Genomic DNA, 22,210 nt, shown 5'->3' on the forward strand with positions numbered 1-22,210 from the left:
AGGAGCAGCTGATGCAACGATACCTAATCAATGTCCTATTCCACGAAAATTTTGCAAGCCATGGTGGTGTTGGTGTTGGGTTTATTGGCGCAAGAGCCATTCTTGGCCATACTGCGCCAAGCGTATGGTTCAATTTCATCCCATATAATAAGTGAATAAAATTTTAAAAAAGACGGTCGATTCTCTTAAAAAACGGACATTTTTTTTTTAAAATAGCAATGAATGCATGAAATTCAAATGTAACAATGATTACTAATGTACAACAATTTTTTTTATAATAGAGAAAAAAAGGAAAAGTTTTAAAAGCTCAGTAGTATACAGAGGTATATAGCAATAAATATTAGATACAAGTAAAAAAATCGATAGATTTTGAAAATTTAAAAATATTTGGATGGTATGTTTCACCCACCAGGTCTTGCATGTTAAGATTTGACGAGTGGAAGAAGTAACGACGATGAACTTCAAAATTAGGACAGACAATCAAAATATGTTGAATACTAATCTCAATATGACATTTGGAGCATATTGGTCACAGGGGATGGCGGTGAGTATATCGAGTATGCTCTATACGGAGGCGAGTTATTTTGACATCACCCTCACTTTGTCGTAGAGTAGGCCATAAAACAACTGTGGGTTTGATGAAATGTAACTTATTCTGGATCTGCTGATCCCATGCCACCTGCCATTTAGAAAAGATGTGTCGTACAAAGGACCGCTTAGCATCACAATATGGAAGAGATTGCGTTAGAAATAATGTTGCAGATTTAGCTGCAAAATCTGCCCTTTCATTACCGGAAGTACCTGCACGTCCTGGGATCCAAAAAAAAAGTATTTTGAAACCCTTGTTTTCTAGGAATCTTCGTGTGCACAAAATTTGTAAGGCAACTGGATGCATTTGATAGTGATAATGGGAGAGTGTCTCCAAAGCACTCAGACTGTCAGTATAAATTATAAAATTACGCTCAGAAAGTGGCAAGATTTCGCGAAGAGCACAGAAAATTGCCACCAACTCAGCCGTGAAAACGGAGCAACAGTTGTGTAGGCGATAGCTCAGAGTGTCAGATGGAATTATGATGCCGCAACCGACATTCCCATCTGATCGGGAACCATCTGTAAAGATTGGTATGAAAGAAGAATACTGACAGCGATGATAAAGAAAAAGCTGCTGATAAACAACAGAAGCAGTGGAGGACTTATCAAAACCTGCAAATGGATTCAGAAATGAAATGTATGGGACATCCCAAGGCGGAAAGCAAAAAGAATCAACAGTCGTGATGGTGACATTTGAAAGGTCCGAATCACGCATGAGCAATTTTGCTCTCTCATTGAATGGAAGAACATGTGAGGGGCGGGCATCATATAGTCTGCGAAGACCTACGGGAAGATTCATATGACAAATAGGGTGATTAGGGACAGATCTTGTACGGTAATAGTATAAAATAGATAACTTTAAACGCCTTAAAGGGAGAGAGGGTTGATGGCAAATAACATACAGGCTCTCTACTGGAGAGGTGCGAAATGCTCCAGAACAGATTCTTAGAGCAGTGTGGTGTACGGTATCCAATTGCCGCAAAGCCGTAGAGCGTGCAGACCCATACACCATGCAACCATAATCTATTCGGGAAAGGATGAGTGCTTGGTAGATACGGAGTAGGGAGGTTCGATCGGCACCCCAAGATGTTTTTGCCAGAACCTTTAAAATATTTAAGGATTTTTCACACTTCTTCCGCAAATATAAGATATGCGGTAGGAAGGTAAGTTTCCGATCGAATATCACTCCTAAAATTCGTATTTCGTTTACCACAGGAATTGGAATATTCTGAATATGAATACACGGATCAAGATGAAGATTTCGTTTTCGGCATAAATGGACACACCGGCTCTTCTCCGGAGAGATCGTATGCCCGTTTTCCTTGCACCAAGAGACCAATTTGTTTACAGCGCCTTGTAACTACCTTTCAATTAGATTCATATTGCTGCCTTGACACGAGACCTGCAGATCGTCAACATAAAGACTAGCATGCACAGATGAAGGTAAATGGGTTGAAACTTGACTAAGATGAATAATGAAGAGTGTGACACTGAGGACACTCCCCTGCGGAACTCCCTCAGCTTGAATAAAATGATTTGAATAAAAGTTACCTATACGAACTCTAAAAGTGCGATGTGATAAAAAATTTTGTAAAAATATGGGTAGGTTTCCCCTAAAACCAAAATTATAAAGTGTTAAAAGTATGCCGTAGCGCCATGTGCGGTCGTATGCCTTCTTAATATCGAAGAATATGGAGACAAGGTGGTTCCTCTTAACAAAAGCATTGCGGATCTGGGTTTCCAGTAAAATGAGATTGTCAGAAGTAGACCGACCTCTACGGAAACCACTCTGCAAAGGGGGAATACATCCTTGTTTCTCCAATTCGTATACGAGACGAGCATTAACCATTCGCTCAAAGGTTTTGCAAAGACAACTAGTCAGCGCAATTGGCCGGTAGTTCAGAGGGTTTGATGGGTCTTTGCCAGGTTTTAAGATGGGAATCACAAAAGCTTCCTGCCATTGTGAAGGATACTTGTGCTCAGTCCAGATTCTGTTATATAAGAGTAATAAACTGGAAAGAGAATTTGCATTCAAATGGCGGAGCATGCTATATGTGATCCCATCTGGTCCAGGACTTGTATCATGGGCTTGAGACAAAGCCGATTCCAGTTCCGACATCTTAAATTCGCAGTTGTATGGAAATGTTTCCTGGGTATTAAAGCCTAAATGTACCCGTTCCGCGCGATTCTTAACTGATAAAAAATCAAAACTGTAAGAATCGGTTGCAGAAACTTCTGCAAAGGCTTTGCCTAAAATATTGGCGACATCTAATGGAGCGGAGTAGGACACATTCCCTGTATTTAAAGTAGGGAAGGATTAATCTCTATTAATTCCATTAGCTGCTTTTACATTTTTCCACAAACATTTACTGGAAATATAGGATGTGATAGATGATACAAAGCTAATCCAAGATTCCCTCTGACTACGACGGCGAATACGACGAGCAAGGGCTTTGGCTCTTTTAAAAGCGACTAAGTTCTCTGAAGTTGGGTAGCGTCTAAATTTGCTCCAAAGTCTCTTTTGGTTCTTGTAACCGTCGCGGCAGGCTTCGTTCCACCACGGTCTACGAAATTTTCTTAGCCGTGGGGAAGTTTTCGGAATAGTGATATTAGCGGCATTCATTATCGTGTCAACGACATTCTGTACGGTTTCCGAAATGTCTACATTATTGATCATGGTTTCATTGATAACAGCATGATGGGAGAATGTAGTCCAGTTTGCCCGTTGGAATTGAAAACGCGGAGGAAAAAAAGTCGCCCCACCGCTATCAGCATGGGAGATTATTAAGGGGAAGTGATCGCTATTGTGCAGATCATCTCCAACTGTCAAATTCAACAACGGTAGTAGTTCAGGAGAACATATGGCTAAATCGAGACAATGGAAGCTACGTGTCGGTTCATGGAAGTAAGTTTTCTCGTCATTATTGAGCAGACAGAGACAGTTATTTGTAATAAACTGTTCTATCTGCCGCCCAAGAGAGTTTCCACTATTTGAACCCCACAACGTACTATGGCCGTTGAAATCACCTAGCAGGATAAATGGCGTAGGGAGCTGGTCCACTAATGTGTCTAGATCTTGCTGACGTATTATATCATGAGGCGGTAAGTAAATGTAGCAGACTGTGACCAAAGATCGTATATGGACCTGCACAGCCACAGCCTGAATAGACGTATGCAAATTGAGAGGTGTGCTCGGATAAAAGTTTGATGTGAAGATGCAGACACCTCCGGAACCACGAGATCCTATGCCTGCATCTTTCCGAACACAGCTATATCCGCGTAATTTGATGGGAATGTTTGGTGTCAAAAGGGTTTCTTGAACACCAATGCAAGCAGGATGAAATTTGTTAACAATAGACTTTATATCAAGAAGTTGCGAGCGAATACCGCGACAATTCCAAGAGATGAAAGTACCCATTAATTGATTTTTTTTAAGGGGAACGAACCGATGCAGTTGTTGGAGTTGCCAGGTCTTCGCAACTCATTTCCAGCTCCGATTCATCCTCTGAAGGATGCAATTTAATATCTGGGCTATGGCTAGCGCCACCAAAGATGGACGCCAGATCCTTATGGACAATTCCCTTCGTCGCTAGCCCTAAAGCAACGGAGTTTTTGGATGCCGATTTTTTCAATTTCACAGGGAGATCTTTTGTTGTAAGACCACGTTTTGCAAGCTTCAATTTCAAAGTCTTATTTGATTTAGTCTTTTGTTTATTTGTTTCTGGTTTTGAAGTTTAGGAGCACTAGCTGTAGATTGTTCAGTGTCTGAATCTAATGGTTTGTCTTGGGGTTTCATTTGTGTTTTATGTTTAACGCAATTTGAACACGAACAGTTCGTACAGAAGGGTTTTTGCAAAGCTGCGGCATAACTTAAGCTTTGAATTGGCGTTTGAACTAAGATCTTTCGTCTTGCTTCGGGATACGGAATGCCTTCTTTTACTTTTTGTTCAGTGATCTGTTTCTCCAGAACCCACCTTTTGCATTCTCTCGAAAAGGATGAGTGTGCGCCATCGCAGTTCACGCACTTTTCCTGTGCGGTACACTGCTGGCTCTCGTGGCCTTTCTCAGCACAGCGGGCGCATGTGACAGTCCCGCGGCAATTAGCTTTCGAGTGGCCGAAACGTTGACACTGAAAACACCTGAGTGGATTTGGAATATAGTGCCTAACTGGTAATTTAATGTACCCAGCGTAGATAAACTCCGGCAATTTAGGAGAGTGAAAAGTTAATATAAGATGCTTGGTATCAAGGAGTTGTCCATCCCGCCGGATAGTTATGCGGCGTACATGCGTTACTCCTTGACTCCGTAATTCATGTGTTATTTCCTCTAGCGGTACGTTAAACAATTCCCCACAGGTAATTACACCTTTAGAGTAATTTAACGACACATGGGGTTGAACAGTGATAGGAATTGTTGCTAGTGCTTTTAACTTGATAATTTGTTGGGCTTGTTTCTTAGAAGCAACTTCCACAAGCAAGTCTCCAGAACGCATTTTGCGAATACATAAAACTTCACCGATCGTTGCTGATATCGCCTTTTGAACGAGGAAGGGAGAAACCGAGTTAAACGATTCATTTTTTTCCGATACTCTTTTAATTATAAAATATGTGTCAAAGTTTTGCTGACTAAGTATAAATTTAATTGTTTTCTGTCGCCCACTGAAGGGAGATTTTCGTGAGGAGCCCATACGATATTAAAGATGATTCGGGCCCAACGGCACCGCCCACCATGGAGCCCAACAAGGGAAGGCAGCCGCCGGCTCTGGCCATTCCCAGCCTCGGCACTTACCTTAGTGCTAGCCGGAACCTATAAGCTCGGAGTTACCCCCGGGGACAGTGACCACCCTTAACGCCAAGCCCAAGGAGTAACCCCTTCGCTTGATCCCTAGCAGACTAGCCACTAAGGTGACTAGCTACAAGCCGATTGATGCACAGGGGACCACAGTGCACCACCCGTCTTTCTAGTTGGTTGCCACGCACGGCCAACACGTGGGGTTTTGGCTGTCCATGAGAAGCAAGAAGCAAACAGAGCGGCGACAGCTTCTCATGGAGAGCCCCCTCGCTTACCGTCGAGGGAAGGAAAGACACAGCAGAAAGCAGAAGGCGTAGAGGAGAGCGAACTGAAAGGGAGTAAAGATCCCTACGTACCTCGGGATTGGGAAACCCGTACTCACCTATAGTAGGTGAGCCCCTGAGGGGCAAGCCATGGTGGAATGAGGCTTGTCGCGACGCTTATAAAAAACAAAGAAAGTTGTGGGGAATTTTCCGCAGGTACCCAACTACGGAAAATTTAATAGCATTTAAGAAAGCAAGGGCAAACGCTCGTCGTATCCGGCGTTACAGCCAGAGAGAATCCTGGATAAAATATGTATCGTCAATAACATCCACTATATCTAGTGCGCAGTTAGGGGAAAAGGTCAAAGCCGCTAATGGCATTTATAAAGAATTCGATTTTCCTGTTTTGAATACAGAAATGTCTACATTCTCTTCGCCTTTTGACATAGCTAATGCCATTGGTGAAACTTTTGCTGGCGTTTCTAGCAACGGTTCTTATAATCCAGTATTTCTTTCAAAAAAGAAACAAGCTGAACAATTCATTTTGCAGTTCAGGACCCGAAAGAATCTGCCATATAACTGCAAATTCCGGATGAATGAATTAAAAAGTGCTCTTTCCAAAACTCGAGATACTAGTCCAGGTCCTGATGGAATTACGTACAGTATGCTTCGGCATCTGGGTGAAACATCTCTTACACACCTACTTTATCTATATAATAGAATTTAGAGTGGAAATTTTTTTCCAACCCAGTGGCGAGAAGCTAGTGTAGTTCCCATCTTAAAAGCGGGGAAGGATCCCAAAGACCCATTAAATTACAGACAATCACTTGGAAAAGTTGCCTTTGCAAAACACTTGAGCGCATGGTTAATGCGCGTCTTCTTCATGAATTGGAGAAAAATGGATGCATCCCGCCATTCCAAATTGGGTTTCGTTGTGGACGATCTACTCTTGATAATATTGTGTATCTCGAGTCGCAAATACGTAACGCGTTTGTAAACAGAAACCACCTTGTTTCCGTATTTTTAGATATGAAGAAAGCATATGATCGTACTTGGCGATACGGAATCCTTCGGGTTTTATTTGACTGCGGCTGTAGGAGTAACCTACCAAATTTTATACAGAATTTTTTAAACACTCGTGTTTTTCGTGTTCGTATTGGTAATACTTTTTCTGATTCTTTTATTTAAAATGAGGGTGTCCCACAGGGAAGTGTTTTAAGTGTCACCCTTTTTATTCTCCATTTAAGTCAAATCCTTCATGTTTTACCATCATCCGTTTATGGAACATTATACGTGGATGATTTGCAGATCTCCTGTCAGGGATCTAATATGGCTTTAATAGAGCGGCAACTTCAGAGAGCTATCAACAAACTTACTGCTTAGTGTGATAAAAATGAGCATACGATCTCTCCTGAAAAGAGCCGTTGTGTACATTTTTGTCGAAAACGGGGACTCCATCCTGATCCTGTAATACATATACGAGATGTTAATATTCCTGTAGTTCAAGAGGTAAATTTTTTGGGGATTATTTTTGATCGAAAACTCACCTTTCTTCCTCATGTTCTTCATTTGAGAAAGAGGTGTGAGAAATCCCTCAATATTTTGAAATTCCTCTCAACAACATCATGGGGAGCAGACAAGACATCTTTACTTCGCATTTATCAATCTGTTATACTCTCCCATATTGATTATGGATGCGAAGTGTATGGAACTGCTCGCTCTAATGTTTTACGACATTCGAACACGATACATCATTCTGACTTACGGATCTGTTCTGGTGCTTTCCGCACATCACCGGCGCATAGTTTGTGTGTAGTTTGTAACCAAATGCCATTGAATTTGCCTCAAAAACAGTTAAGCGCTCAATATTTTTTTCGTCTTCAGAGTCATTCAAATCATCCTATATGCCATATAACTGTGCCTATTGGGCTGTCAAGATTATATACGGCTCGTCCTTCTAACATCCTTCCTTTGTATGAAAGGACTTAAAGAATGCTTGCTGATTTTCAAATTTCGGATGTACAAATCCGTAAGTTAGATTCTACATCATTTTCACCATGGGATATCCCAGACATCTCCCTCCATAATCCCTTTTCACAATATAATAAAGCGAATACAGCTCCAGTTGTTTTCCAAAAGCTGTATTTAAACCATCGTGATAAATTTTCTGCATACATTCCCATCTTTACTGATGGTTCAAAAACAACTGGTCATGTGGGCTGCTCGGTTGTCATTGCTCAAGAAACATTTAGTTGCCGCTTGCGAAACTCGTGTTCAGTTTTCACAGCTGAGCTAACGGCGATTTTACTCGCGCTTGAGAAAGTTTCAAGTTTACATGATCGTAAATTTTGTTTATACTCAGACAGTATGAGCGGTCTTGTTTCTCTCAACCAACCCCAAAATTCTAAGCATCCTTTGGTTTTGGATATACTTCATCTTTTACGAACACTGAATTCCAGGAATATTCAGATTTTATTTTGTTGGATTCCTGGTCACGTCGGTATAATTGGAAACGAAATTGCTGATGATGCGGCAAAAGCAGCATCCACTTTATTGCGGCGGCCAATTCCTTATTGTGATATAAAGAAGAGTTATTTCTCGTACATACGCCTACAATGGTAAACATTTTGGGATTCTCAAATCTCAAATAAATTGCATAATATTAAACCCAACATAAAACCATGGCCAATTGTTCCGGTGCGTGATCTCGATGTCAAATTGACTCGACTCCGCATCAGCCACACCCGATTCACTCACAAACATCTTTTGTTAGGTGAAAGATGTCCTTTATGCACATCATGCAATGTTGATTATACGGCCATCCATATTTTAACCGAATGCCATTCTTTTAATCACCATCGATTACGTTTTTTTGGTGTCACCACATATTTGTGACTTGGTGGGAGAACGTCCCCATTGTAACATTTTTAAATATTTGAAGACCATTGGTTTTTACCTTCACATTTGAAATTTTTTAACTTTTATTATATTTGTTCTGATTTCTTTTATAATGAACTTTATGCTTTTAAGACCATTTTTTAATTATGATATTTAAAATTTTACCTTTTATTCACAGCTTTAACTACATGTTTTGGCGCAATGTGGCCCTTGTGCCATAAAACCGGAATTAACAAGAACAACAACTAGCACGTCTCTAAACTCCAAATTTATATCATTCCTTCCCAGGGCAAAGGTTTTACTGTATAAGAGTGAGGATGATTCTTTTTTATTCAGATCCTTGCTAGATAACGGTTCGGAGTCCAGTTTTGACAGTGAAAATGTGATAAATATTTTAGGATTAAAAAGACAGAATGCTGGAGTGTCTCTAAGTGGGATAAGTGGGGTTCAAGCAGGAACCACACGTGGCTCAGTTAATTTAAAAATTGGGTCAAGATTTAGTGAAGAATGTTTGAAAATTAATGCTTTTATTTTAAATAAGGTTACTTCTCAAATCCCAGTTGAGAATATTAACATTAAAGAATTAAATTATTTGAAGGGGATCCCTCTATCAGATGAAGATTTTTCAAGGCCATTAGTATGTGATATAATTTTATGCTCTGGTTGCTTTTTCTCAATCCTTCGTAATGGAAAAATTAGCGGGTCTGAAGGACAACCAATTGCGCAAAGCACAATATTTGGTTGGGTTGTCGCAGGTCAGATTCGAAGGGTTTCTATTTCATCATCGTACACGCAATCGCATCTGATTTCCGTCGAAAATGATTGCAACATTGATTCTGTTTTGCAAAAATTTTGGCAAATGTAAGAGTTGCCGGATAAAGGGTTTCTTATGTCAGATGAAGAAGAATTTTGTGAAAATCATTTTAAATCGACTTACAGAATAAATGATCAGGGTCGATTTTTTGTAAGATTACCTTTTTATGAGGACATTAATCAGTTAGGAGATACAAAGGGAATGGCTGTTTCTAGGCTTCTAACAATGGAAAAGAAATTTAAATTTGACTCAGAATTTGAAATGGAATACAAGGGTTTTATGAGTGAATATCAGGAATATGTCACCTAATAAAGATTTTGATTCTTCTAAACCGGATTACTTTCTTCCTCATCATGCTGTGCAAAAAAAAGACAGTATTACAACTAAACTTCGAGTTGTGTTTGATGGATCCTGAATCCTAACTAATTCGTTGAATTCAGTTTTGGGGGTAGAAAAAAATATTGCAACCAGATATTTTTACTATTCTTGTCAGATCCCGACTAAATAAAATTGCCTTCACTTCCGATATAAAGCAAATGTATAGACCAATTTTAATTGATTCAGAAGATCAAAATCTGCAAAACATAGTGTGGAGAAATTCACCTGATTTCCCTATTAACCCTTAACTGGGGACGTGCGGTCTGTGAGACCGCTAGCAATAGATTTTCGGTCACCCCTATTCTATTTTTAGCTCAATTGAATGGATTGACCCTGTAGCTTCCTGTCTTGTGACCTTAAATATGCGTGCACTTTTTCACCCAATTTCAACAGATGCTTTTTAAAATAATTCAGTTATTTCTTTAAACGCGGTCTTTAAGACCGCGCCTCCCAGTTAGTGTCCCAGTGATAAACAAGGCTTAGCAAATGGCGCTAAAACTTGGGCCCTGAAATAACATCAAATTTACTGATATTATTATGAAGCAGTGCTCCAGACACTTTTAAATGAAGCAGAAAGGGATTTTAGTGATAAGGAGAATTGTATAGAAGAGTTTTTCAATGAAAGTTCGCATTCAACTGATTTTGATATGTATGTTCAAACATACTCAATTTTTCTAATAATAATGTATTTTGAAAAATTTATAAAATATAATAATATACCAAGAGTTATATTTGCAGACTGTATAGGTTGATTTTTATAATAGTTCTTAACCTGTATGTTTTGCCTAGTTTTTAATTGGAATAACCTCTTTAAATATCTTTCAAATGCTTCTTACCATTTGATTGGCGCAGCATGGCCAGATATGACTTTTGCGCCAGATAACCTAAACAACCAAACCAAACCAAACCTAACCTGTATGTTTAAAATGCCCCAGAAAACCGTGCTATGACAGTCGCACAAATCGATAAAAAAAGGGCCAATTTTACCCATTGTCAATAATTTTATTTTTCATATAATTGTTGAATTTTACATTATATTGTCTTCTATATACCTTCATATACTGTAAAAATAAATATGATTTAAAAAGTAAAAAGTACTGTTTTTCAAGAATATTATTTATTGCAACATATAATTTGAGAAGAAAATGCATGTTCCAACGCATTTTGAAAAATTTCTAAACATATCTATATATCAAGAAAAATATCTGCAAAATATATTGGCAGTTTTTCATACTAATACATTCATTAGAAACTTTAATTTGGATGTAAATGAAATGAGGTCTCGTAGACCGTACCTCCCCAGTTAAGTCCTAAAATTTCACCTCCCCAGTTAAGGGTTATCAAATACAAACTTTCTACTGTAACTTATGGAACTTCATCTGCTCTATTTTTAGCTACTAGATGTTTACATCAACTAGGGTGGATTCTCAAATTATAAATCCTGAAATATCTAAAATAATTCAAAATTCCTTTTATATGGATGACTTGATAGCTGGAGCAAAATCTAATGAAGAAGCAATCGCGTTAATCCAAAAATTGTTGGAAATGCTAGATGTCTGAGGATTTCACTTAAGAAAGCGGCATTCCAATTCTTCACGTGTCTTAAATAATTCAGCTGAATGTCTAAGTGCTAATGAATCTAATGTGGAAATCCATCCCGAAAACTGTTCTAAAACTATGGGACTTATTTGGAACTCTTTTACTGATTGCTTTGTTTTTAAAATTGACTTTAATTTTGAGAATGAAATCACCAAAAGATCTTTTCTGTCACAATCAGCAAGGCTATTTGATCCTTTGGGTTTTCTTTCGCCTTGCACAATATTAATAAAAGTATTTTATCAGCAGTTATGGTTGCTGAAACTTGATTGGTACAGTCCCTTACCGGAACATTTTGCAGTTAAGTGGCGTAAATTTAAAAAGGAATTTCAGCAAATATGTCACATTTCTATTCCGAGATGGCTTCTAATTACAGAAAAGGAAATTACTCTTCATGGCTTTTCGGATGCATAGGAATCAGCATATGCCTGTGTAATTTATGCGGTTCAACGATCTAATAATGGTGTTACTAAAGTCACTATTTTAGCAGCTAAAAGCAAAGTAGCTCCGCTAAAGCCTGTATCCATTCCACGGCTAGAGTTAAATGGAGCTCTCCTGTTAGCCCGATTATTATCTGTTTTAATTAATACTTTTCATGATCCTGTTATTAATTTATATGCTTGGACAAATTCTCAAGTTGTTCTTTCCTGGTTATCTTCACCTTCTCGAAATTGGAAGCCCTTTGTTGCCAACAGGACTTCAGCTACCTTGGATCTCATCCCTCAAAATAGATGGAGGTATGTGCTGTCAAGGAAAATCCAGCAGATATAGGATCCAGAGGTTTGTCTCCTAAGGATCTACCAGACTGTCGCCTATGGTGGGAGGGCCCTACTTTCCTATCATCATCAGAGATTGATTGGCCAAAGCTACCAATATTCAAAAACAATGATCTGTCCTTAAGGAAAGGAAAAAGACATCATGTATATTTGCTGCAATTTTGAAAAATGATTTAATAGATTCATTAATTGAAAAATATTCGTCATATACTAAGTTAATTAATGTACTATGTTTTTGTATTAGATTTATAAATCATTATAAAGCTGGTAAAGTTAGTAATAATTCTACAGGTATAATTGAACCTATAATTACAAAGAAAAGAATTTTTGCTCGTAATATTATTGAAACATATGTTCAAATTGTATTTTTTGATGCTGAAAATTAATTGAACCAACCAATGCCAAAGAAAAGCCCACTATCAGCTCTTTGTCCATTCATTGTTGTCAGCTCTTTGTCCATTCATGGGTTGCTCAGAGTGGGAGGGCGTTTTCAAAATGCAACTTTGCAGTATAATGCAAAACATCTTATCATATTACCTAACCAGCATGAATTAAGTATTCTAATTGTACAGTATTTTCATATTTTAAATTTTATGCCAAACATTTTGGATATTAAATGTTAAAAGAATAGTTTAAAAATGTGTATTAAATTGTGTTGTATGTTGTAAATTTAGAAGTAATATGTCAAAACAAAAAATGGGAGATCTTCCTGAGGGACGAGTGACTCTCAATAGACCATTTTTTGTCTGTGGTACTGATTATGCAGGTTCAATTTCTAGATTGAAACACCGAGGCAGAGGATCCAAAACAACGAAAGGTTATATTGTTGTAATTGTATGCTTTGCTAGGAAGGTTTTTCATTTAGAATTAGTAGCTGATTTCACGTCCGATTCCTTTATCGCTGCATTGAAACGTTTTTGCTCAAGAAGGAGCACACCTAAACATATTCATTCGGACAATGGGACTAATTTTTTTAGGAGCTAAAAGGAAGTTCAAAGATTTATACAAACATTTATCTGAAATTAATCTAGATCAAAAGGTTTCGTATATTCTTTCTCAACAGGAAATTGAATGGCATACTATCCCTCCTTTGAGTCCGTATTTTGGTGGACTCTGGGAAGCTAGTATAAAATCTGTAAAATGTCACTTAAAGCGAGCTTTAGAAAATTCGAACTTAACATTTGAAGAACTTTATACATTATTAACTCAAATAGAGACGATATTAAACTCAAGACCTCTAGTTAGTTTAGATAATGATGATGTAGATAACTTAAATTTTCTAACGCCATCTTATTTTATAATTAGAGATGTAATTACTAGTCCTCCTGAGACACTGGAAGTGTCTTATATTATAATATCCCAACGTTTCCAACTTTCAGTGAGGAAACGTTGGGATATTGTCCAAAAAAGGAAATTAAATTTTTGGAAAAGATGGCATATAGATTATTTGAGCTCGTTACAAAACAGGAGAAAATGGAAAAATTGTTATCCAAACATTAAAATCGGTGATATTGCAATTATTAAAGAAGACAATATTCCCCCAGCAACATGGCCTCTTGGTAAAGTTGTAGCTATACATCCTGGTAAGGATGGGACCATAAGAGTAGTTACATTAAAAACTGAAAGGGCTTTTTAAAAGGCCTATAGTTAAACTTTGTATATTACCTGTGCATCAAGAATGACTTCTTGATGTGGGGGGGAGTATGTTTATGTGATTTAATTATTTGTAATTTGTTTTTTTATTTAATTATTTTATTTGTATTTTTTATTCTTTGTGTACTTATTCATACAGTACAAATTAATATACTGAATATAGATGGCGCAGTATGCTCTAAACCATATGTATTATTGGAATGTGAGGGAAGCGGACTTAAGCTTTTTTATTGTAAACACTTCAACCAGAGAGTTGGTGTGAAACTGGTGCAAGCAGGCACCGCTCGCTCTTTTGTTAGCGGCAAAAGGAATTATTCGTTCGCTCTTTGTTAGCGGCAATTTCTACTTTTAAATGTATATATTATGTGTTTCCTTATATATGTGTGATCATCGTCCATGTGTGTTGTTATATGTGTGTGTGTGCGAAAATAAATAAGAAAAAGACAAGAAAGCATCTTTCCTTGGATTAAATACACACACCCATCTACACGTTTTGAATATAGTTACATATTGTACAATAGTGTTTATACGGTATTCGGTACCCTCGGTATTCGCCGTATTGTTCAATATTATATAATGTTGAATATTATATATATGTTGTTGTGCTGTTTAGGTAATACATCTCTTAATTAATATTGACCATTCAATTATAAAAGAATAAGGTGTTAATAAGCAAAAAGTTGTTTTGGCTTAGTTTCTAGTCTTACTGCTCATTTCTAAAATATCTGTCAACTTTGCTGAATGGAATAAAGGTGATATGAATAGTACGAATGATTCATGAATATTTCCTTGAAGAATCAGTAAGATAGCATAATTTAGTAAGTTAAGCATACTCCATTTCAAGTTTATTTCTGTGTTGCTTTTTTGCGGAAGTGAAATAAATAATTGGTTGTTTTTAAGGGGAAAAAATAATGTATACTCAAATATAATTCCTCCTTTTCCATCATTTGTAAGCTTCCACAATTATCACTGTTAATTATTTTCTAGCTATAAAAACGGAACCATTTTTTCTATATTCTACAAATAACTAATCTAAAATACAAGATTTTCAAAATTGGTAGCGGATACATACTAGAAGATATTTGAAGTTTTACTAAATTGTTAAGGTATATTTCTTTTAATTTAATTTTTTTAAATTTAATTTTTTCATCTAGTGATATTACTTCTCGTTCATTGTTTTGGATCTTCATAAGACATAATCTTCGCTTTCTAAATACTTTCAATTCATATTAAATTTATCAAACTGAATGATAGATATTTGAAATATGGCGAGGTGGCTTTAAAGTTCCTTTTAAGAAGTCTTTTTTGGACTCTAAATACTACATTTTTCAAAATAAATTGAATATTAATCCAGAAGAAAATATGCTCTTTGTTTTGAACATAAAAGCGGAGGCAATAGTCTCGTTAATTGATATGTCTCCTTTTTCTCATGGTACAAAGAAAAATATTTTTTCATTCCTGAATGTATATGCTGCAAAACATCTGAGTCATCCAAGAATGTATATCGACATCAAAATATGTTTTGAATTAATTCTACGTCAACTGAAGGTCGAAAACCTAACATTTTCTTGTTGATCCAAATTTCGCAATGGCATCACAGTTTGCTATATTTTTCAGAAATAAACTAAATGCACTTTTTGAATGATAATGTAAATAAATAGTTTAATAAGCTTACAAGAAAATCTCAATGGAGAAAATAATTTTACTGTCTCTAATGTATTATTTTATTCTACTAATTAATCTGATTAAGAGACTTTTGCATCACTTTCAGATGATGCAGAAATCTTTCTCTAAAAAGAAATTCATGTTCTTTAAAATAACTAAGATTTTCGTCCACTTATCAATAATCAAGCCAATAATATATTGGGTAAGTGCAAAAGTTCTACTCGTTTTTGGATATGCAAATTTGAAATTGAATTGACTTCACACTTGACATTGTAATGACTCAAATCGTCGGTCCATCAAATATGTGGATGCCTCACATATAAATGCATTGTATCTCATAAACTTAATCATCTCAAAAAAAAATCTGAAAAGGAGCATATAAGACATTGTTTGTTATACGAGTTCGATAAAAAGAGTATGGCAGCCTCAGCATGTCGAAATGTTTGTCAAGTTTATGGGGAGGATGCAATAGACGAAAGCACATGTCTTCAATGGTTTTGTAAATTTTAGGGAAGGAGACAGAAGCTGCCAAGACCAGGTTAGGAGTGGATGACCATCACACGTTGGAGAAGACGATATTTACCAAGCCATAAGGAACAACTCTAACCCAACCATGCAAGAATTAGCGGAGATTTTCAACGTACACCGAACAATAGTCGAGAGATGGTTGGTTAAGTTGGGTTTTACGAAAAAGTTGGATCGTTGGGTTCCACATAACCTGACAGCTAATCAATGGAATGAACGAATCGCCACCTGTGTTTCCTTGCTTTCCCGGTACAAAAACGACCTATTCTTGACACGAATTGTGACAGGAGATACGGAATGGGTTATGTACCGTAACGTAAAGCGGCTTAAGATTGTGTGTCGCCCTTCTGATCCGCCCACATTGACTTCGAAAGCTGAACTTCATCCTAAGAAGGTGCTATAGAGTGTGTGGTGGGATGTGCAGGGAATAATTCACTGGGAGGTCCTGCCACTCAACCAAACCATCAATTCTGCCTTCTACTGTCTACAGTTAGACAGGCTGCATTCAAATTTGGTAGCAAAGCGGCCAGGTCTCATTAATTGTCGCAGTGTTATCATTCATCATGATAACGCCTGCTCACATGTCATCACTCTCCAAAAGTTATTGGGCTTTGGTTAGAAGGTTTTACCTCAACCCCCTATTCTCCTGACTTATCACCAACTGACTATCACCTATTTCGTGCGTTGAACAATTCCTTCAGTCAGAAAATTTTTGATAATCTTGATGCTGTGAAAACTGCCATCCAAGACTTTTTTGACTCGAAACCCCCCTCAGGGGCTCACCTACTATAGGTGAGTACGGGTGTCCCAATCCCGAGATACCCAGGGATCTATATTCAATTTATGTTTCCACTCCCCTACGGCTTCTGCTGTCTCCTTTTTTTTTTTTTTAACTCGAGGGTAGGCGAGGGAGAGAGAGAAGCTGTCGCAGTTCTGTTTGCTTCCTGCTTCTCATGGACAGCAAATACCCCCACGTGTTTGCCGTGCGTGGCAATCCATTAGACGGCTGATGTACTGTTGGTCCCCGGTGCATCAATTCGGCTGGTTACCATTTGGTTAGTTTGTTTGGGATCAAGCGAAAGGGTCATTCTCTGGGGCTTGGCGTTAAGGGTGGTGAGCGTTCCTGGAGATGACTCTGAGCGTATAGATCTCGACCAGCACCAAGGTAAGTGCTGAGGCTGGGAGTGTCCAGAGCCAGTTACTGCCTTCCCTTGTTGGGCTCGGTGGTGGGTGGGGCCGTCGAGATCCGAATCTTCTCTCATATTGCATGGGCCGTTCCGTAAAGGGTCCCTTCAGTGGGCATCGTAAAGAGTACAATCGCAAACTTTCGAAAATGTATTTGACCATTTTTTTTATCGTACAGCGTGTTTCCTACTCAAAAGAAAACTTTCATAATGTGTCTCCTTTTCTTGTTCAAAAGGCTTTCGTTGCAACGATTGGTGATATCTCATCTATTCGCAAACTTCGCTCTGGTGATTTGCTAGTGGAAGTTAGTACCCGCCAACAAGCACAGAAAATTCTTAAACTTAAAGCCTTAGCAACTATTCCCATCACTGTTAGTGCCCATAAGTCTCTGAATTCCTCTAAAGGAGTAATCACTTGCGGAGAATTATATAATGTCCCTGTTGAAATTACAAAAGAATTGAGCTGTCAAGAAGAGACTCAAGTATGTCAAATAACAATTAGGCGGAACGGGGAAATTCTGAATACTAAACACTATATTTTAGCATTCAATAGGCCAAAACCTATAAAAGCTGGTTATATAAATTTACCTGTCCACCCTTATATACCAAATCCTCTACGTTGTTTTCAGTGCCAACGTTTTGGACATGCAAAATCAAACTGCCATGAGACTCTAACTTGCGCACGTTGTTCAGAAAAGGGCCATGACAGCCAGCAGTGTGCTGCACCTGAAAAGTGGATTAACTGCAATGGCGCTGACACTGCCTATTCTCGTCTTTGCACACGTTGGCAATTAGAAAAACAAATTGTAGCCGTTAAATTCAAAGAGAACATTCCTTATCCAGAGGCAAGGCGTAAGGTAATATCTGAAACACCTAACCCAAGTAATAGCTACGCATCTGTTTTTACAAAAAGTGTTAAACCAGTAACTATTCAAGAAACTAATTCTGGGAAAACAAAAAAGTCCAAAAAAAGTAGAGTCTTCCAGTTCATATTTAGAGTCTGTTTCAAACAGTGCCCCTGAATCGTCAAATATTCCGAGAATTAAAGGCAAAAACAAATCTCAAAAATCTCTGTCGCTAAGGCTTTCTAAACGAGGCCCATCACAAGCAGATCTGCCAACAAAGCTTAAAAAATCGGCATTAAAAAACTCAATCGCTTTAGGACTGGCGAGTAAGGGTCTTGTTCAAAAGGATTTATCATCCCTTTTTGGCAACTCCCCTAAAAGTCCTGAACTTATTTCTCTCCATCCGTCGGAGGAAGAGGATGATTTGAAAATGAGTTGCGACATTACAGCAACTCCCCATTTTCCTGCTTTTAGTTCTATTTCCAAAACCTCTTAATGGGTACCTTCCGTTCTTGGAACTGTCACGGCATTCGTTCGAAACTCCAAAACATTAAACATCTCATCAACATATTTCATTCTATTTGTTTCGGACTTCAAGAAACCTTCTTGTCGTCTGATTTCCCTCTGAAAATTCGTGGCTATAGCTGTACTCAGAAAGATATCACCTCAGGCACCCACCCGTCAGGTGGTGTCTGCATTTTCACTTCTAATCTCTATCCGAGCACACCTCTTACTCTACATACCTCTTTGCAGGCCGTGGCTGTACAGGTTCGTTCTCAAATTTTGGTCACGGTCTGCTGCATTTACTTGCCACCTAAACAAACTATTAGTCAAAATGATCTCAACAATTTAGTTGACCAGCTGCCATCACCCTTTATCTTGTTAGGCAATTTTAATGGGCATAGCACTTTGTGGGGTTCGGAAGTTACAAATTCTCGTGGGCGATAGATTGAACAATTTATCTCGAATACTTGTCTCTGTCTGCTCAATAATGAAGAAAAAACGTACTTCCACAGTATTGACTTGGCAATTTCTACTCCGGATCTTCTTCCGCTGCTGAATTTTTCAGTTGGAAATTATTTGTATTACAGTGATCACTTTCCATTAATAGTCTTTTTCTCTGATAGAGGTGGTGCGATTAATTGTCCACCACGGTATCTATTCCGTCGGGCAGACTGGGCTAAGTTTATGCAGTTAGCAAATATAACTGATTCTATGGTCAACGAGGCAGACATTACAAAAGCGGTGCAAAATGTCATCAGTTGTCTAATTAACGCCGCAGATAAGAGCATTCCTAAGAGTTCCCCACGGTTAAAGAAATATCACAGACCGTGGTGGAATGAAGCTTGTCGTGACAGTCGCAAAAGAGAAAAGAAACTTTGGAATATTTTGAGGAGGTATCCAACCACAGAAAACCTTATCGCTTTTAAACGAGCCAAATCCTTTGCTCGTCGCATTCGTCGTCAAAGCCAGAGATAATGCTGGATCAAATTTGTTTCATCTATTACTTCTTCAACCTCAAGCAAACTTCTATGGAAGAAAATCAGGGCCGCTAATGGCATCTACAAAGAATTCTCAATTCCTGTACTCAACAAAGGAAAGGAGAAAATATCTCTTCCATTAGATATAGCCAATACTTTAGGTCATGCTTTTGCATAAGTTTCTTCCGCAGATTCATAATGCCCGTCTCAAAAATATATGGACAGGCGATTTTTTGAATTAACAGTTCAAAAAATGAAGCAATTATCAGGAAAAAAATAATAAGCATCTGTAATCATAATATAAATTTATTACAACAAAGAAATGCAGTATAGTTTTTATAGAATATGTGTAAAAAAAATAATAAAAAAAATTGGCTGTCCCAAAAATATATGAACTTTTCAAATATTTTGTATTTAAATTCAAATTTTGGATCCATTGCTTTTAATTATATTGCAAATCATATCAGGCATGCTTCGAACTAAATTTTGAAGAAAGTGCGGCTCTAAAGAGAACCAACTCTGCTCTACTTGTTGCTTTAATTCCTGAATAGTCGAAAACTGACGACCATGAGCATACACATCCCGTGCAAGTACTCCCCAAAGGTTTTTCATGGGATTCAGGTCTGGGATAATAGCTGGCAGTCTATAACAGTCATTTGATTCTGAGTAAACCAAGCTGTTATTGAGTGCGAGGTATGAATCGACGCATTATCCTGTTGGAATTTCCAGTTTTTCATGCCTAGGATATTTCCAATTGGAAGTAGATTGCTTTTGAGGACATTTTGATAATCTTCAGAGGTCTGTCGACCATCAAGAAAAGAAATATCGGTTGTTCCGTTGAAGCAGAATGCGCCCCGCACCAAGAGAGAACCCCCTCTTTGTTGTAGACTAAAGAACTCACGAGGTTCTCGTCGTAAATCATGCCAGTAGTATGCCCAGCCATCAGGGCCATCTAAATTGAATTTCTTTTCGTCACTGAAGAAAACATTTAACCATTCATCCGTCCAATGCATGCACTTTTTAGCCCAAAGGACGCGTGCTTTTCTGGGTGCAATTTCAGCATAGGTGTCCGACGCATTCTACGATATCTATGAAATTTGCTTGACTGTATGCGACGATGAACAGTAGATCTTGAAATTGGAAACGCTAGAGTCCTCGTAATTTCGCGAATAGACTTCTTCTGGGTTGCAACTGCGTGCAAAATCTCTCTGTCTTGTCGCTGAAATGTTTTTCTTGGTCTTATTGAACGCTTTTTTACAATAGAATTTGCATCTTTCGACAAAATTTCATAAATTCCAGATCTGCTACGCTTCATTTGTTTAGCAATATCAGAAACTTTAACATTTTGAGCTTTTAAACGCCAAATTTTAGCTATATCAGCAGCAGAGAGTTGAACGTTGAGATGCAATTTTCAACTACTCGAGAATTGAAGAACGAGCTGCGATTTTATACTCCGAAGTTGTTATGTCAGATGTATAGACCACAGAATATGCAAATTTTTGGTACAGAAGAAATAAAAGCCATTTTTTTTTTCTTTGTCCATATATTTTTGGGACATCATATTTTGAATTTTATTTTTTTACACACAATCTGTGATACAAGTATAATATTTCAGTATTGTAATATACGTATTTTATGATTCCATATGCTAATTATTTTTTTCGTGATCATTGCTTTATTCTTTAAACGATTACTTCAAAAAATAGCATGTCCATATATTTTTGAGACGTACTTTATGATCCTACTTTCATAGCGACTAAGAATCATGTAGAAAATTTGTCTTTGAACTTTTTTACACAAATCTTCTACCTATAATACTGAGTTTAGGTTGAACGAATTGAATACTGCCTTATCTAAGACTCACGATACCTGTCCCGGTCCAGACGGGATCACTTACAGCATGTTTCGTCACTTAAATACTGCATCTCTCTCCTAACTATTACATTTATTTAACAGAATATGGATTGAACATCAATTCCTTTCCCAGTGGCAAGAAGCTTTGGTGATTCCAATATTAAAACCTGGCAAGGATCCAGCAAATCCTCTTGGTTATCGACCTATTGCACTGACGAGTTGTGTATGCAAAACACTCGAGCGCATGGTCAATGCTCGCTTGGTCTACGAACTGGGGAAACAAGGTTGTATACCGCAATTGCAATGTGGTTTCCATAGAGGAAGATCAACTTCTGATAATATAATCCTACTAGAAAACGAAATTCGCAATGCTTTCGTTCATCGTAACCACCTTGTCACCATTTTCTTTGACTTGGAAAAGGTTTATGATCGTGCTTGGCGCTATGGAATTCTCCAAACGTTTTTTAATCTTGATTTTAGAGGCCATTACCTATATTTTTAAAGAACTTTTTATCCTTTCGAACATTTCGTATTCGTTTGGGAAATTGTTATTCTGATTATTTTAACCAAGCTGAGGGTGTTCAACAAGGAAGTGTCCTTAGCGTAACCCTTTTTATCATTCATATAAGCCAAATACTACATCATTTACCACCCTCTGTTCGGGGAACCTTATACGTTGATGATTTACAATTATCCTGCCAAGGATCTGATATGAGTTTTATTGAGCAGCAATTGCAAAACGCAGTGAATAATCTAGTGGCGTGGTGTGAAGCTAATGGACACACATTTTCACCAGAGAAAAGTCGTTGTGTGCACTTCTGCAGTAAGCGAAATTTGCACCCAGAACCAATTATCTATATTAAAAACATTGCCATTCCGATGGTGAATGACATGAA

Source organism: Argiope bruennichi, chromosome X2 (assembly GCF_947563725.1).
Source record: "Argiope bruennichi chromosome X2, qqArgBrue1.1, whole genome shotgun sequence".
Lineage (NCBI taxonomy): Eukaryota > Metazoa > Arthropoda > Arachnida > Araneae > Araneidae > Argiope > Argiope bruennichi.